Source organism: Elephantulus edwardii, unplaced genomic scaffold (assembly GCF_000299155.1).
Source record: "Elephantulus edwardii isolate Elephantulus edwardi_28Jun2011 unplaced genomic scaffold, EleEdw1.0 scaffold00042, whole genome shotgun sequence".
Lineage (NCBI taxonomy): Eukaryota > Metazoa > Chordata > Mammalia > Macroscelidea > Macroscelididae > Elephantulus > Elephantulus edwardii.
In genome coordinates, this window is record NW_006399792.1 from 1,446,636 (window position 1) to 1,448,554 (window position 1,919).

Consider the following 1,919-nt stretch of genomic DNA (forward strand, 5'->3'; position numbering starts at 1 on the left):
ACATCATTGAACCCATCTTACTCAGTCTCTCTCCAACCCCAAGGACAGTCCCATTCTACAACAGTGGCATCATGTAGTATCTGTCCCTTTGTGACTGGGATATTTCACTCAGCATAATGTTCTCCAGAGTCAACCATTTTGAATAATATTGCATGAAGGGCTCAATTCTTACTACTTTCCTCTCCCCAGGGAAATTAAGAACTACTACCTTCAATTACCAAGGAGATTTCCTTTAAGGAATTTTGCTGGCTCTTTTTGTTATTGTTGTTGTGATCCACATAGTCAAATACCTTTACATTGTCAATAAGACCCAAATATACGTACTTCTGATAGTCTCTGCTTTCAGCCAAGATCCATCTGACATTAGTAGTGATAGCTCTAATGCTGTGGCCTCTTCTAAACCCTGCTGGTTATTTTTAAAATAAATTTTTAAATTGCTACTTTATTGCATTTTTGGTTGGAGCTTAAACAGCACATTATGTTCCCATGACAGTTTCTATACAAATTCTTTGCTGACAGTGTTGTTAAGGGCAGTCAAGTCACCTCTGACTCACAGTGATCCTGTATATAACAGATGAAAACTTTACCCAATCCTGCACTGTCCTCCCAGTGTCAGCTGTGCTTAAGCCCGTTTTTTTAGTCATTGGCAATTCATCTGATGAGAATCTTTCACTGACCTTCCACTTTTCCAAGCCTGATAATCTTCTCTTCCTGATAATATGCACAGATTGTGTGAGATGAAGTGTCACAATCTTCACATTTAAGAAGAGTCCTCTAACTGTACTGAGAATCAACTTGACCACAGTAAAGTTTGTTTTGAGTGGGGGTTTTTTTGGTTTTGGGTTTTTGTTGTTGTTGTTTTTGCTTTGGGTGGTTTTGTGTGTGTGTGTGTGTGTGTGTGTGAGTTACATATCAAATCAAACAAAGAGATCTTAGGAATTTTTGGTTTTTTTGAGAGCTGGACAGTAAATAAGGATGGCAGGAGAAGAATTGATTCTTTTGTGCAGGAGAAGAGCACTGAATGTCCCTTGGACAGCCAAAAGAACAAACTAATATGTCTTGGAGAAGGAGCAGCAACAGTGCTCTTAGGAGGCAAAGATAGTGAAGCTTTATTTCACATGGTTTAGGCTATGTTGGTAAGAGAGGCTATCTCTTAGAAAGGGACATTATTCTTGGAACACTGGAGGGTCAACAAAAGAGAGGAAAACTCTAAATGAGACAGACTGATACGATGATGGCAGCAATAGGCTCAAGTGCGTCAGAGATAAATATATCACAGAGTAGGACATGGTTTAGATCTATAGTTTGTGGATCCATTTTCCATAGAGTTGCTATGAGTTGTACTCAACTTGAGGGCACCTAACAACACAAAAACTGACTCGGCTTCTTCCAGGACAGGTTTATTTGTTCCTTGGAAGTCCATTCAGGACTTGTCAATACAATTCAGAGTTATCAGTTCTTCTTCAGTTTTCCTGGCTCATTTTCTTTCTTTCTGTTTTTTGGTCAGACTATTGAACAGTGCTCAGGTCTTTCATTCATAGGGTCGCTATGAGTCGTCTATGACTCAACAGCACTTAACAACAATAACAACGACAACATAGAGCTATGTTGGCCTAGTGGACAGAAAGTTATGCTACCAGGCCCAAGGTGGATAATTTTAATCTGCGACACTCAGGCCTGGTTTAAATTGTTTAAGTTTGTGGTGTTTGGTAGTTTTTGTTTTGTTTTGTTGTTAGGTTTTTTTTTGTTTTTTGTTTTTTTTTTGTCAAACATTTTTCTACGTGGTATAGCACTGGTCTGTGCATTGCTGTACAGAGGTAACTCGTGGTTGCTGTGATGTCAATGCTGTGACACTGATGTGCCAAATGCAGTAATGGTTACTCATGATGGACAGTGTTTGGTGAAGCTTCCTGATTAAA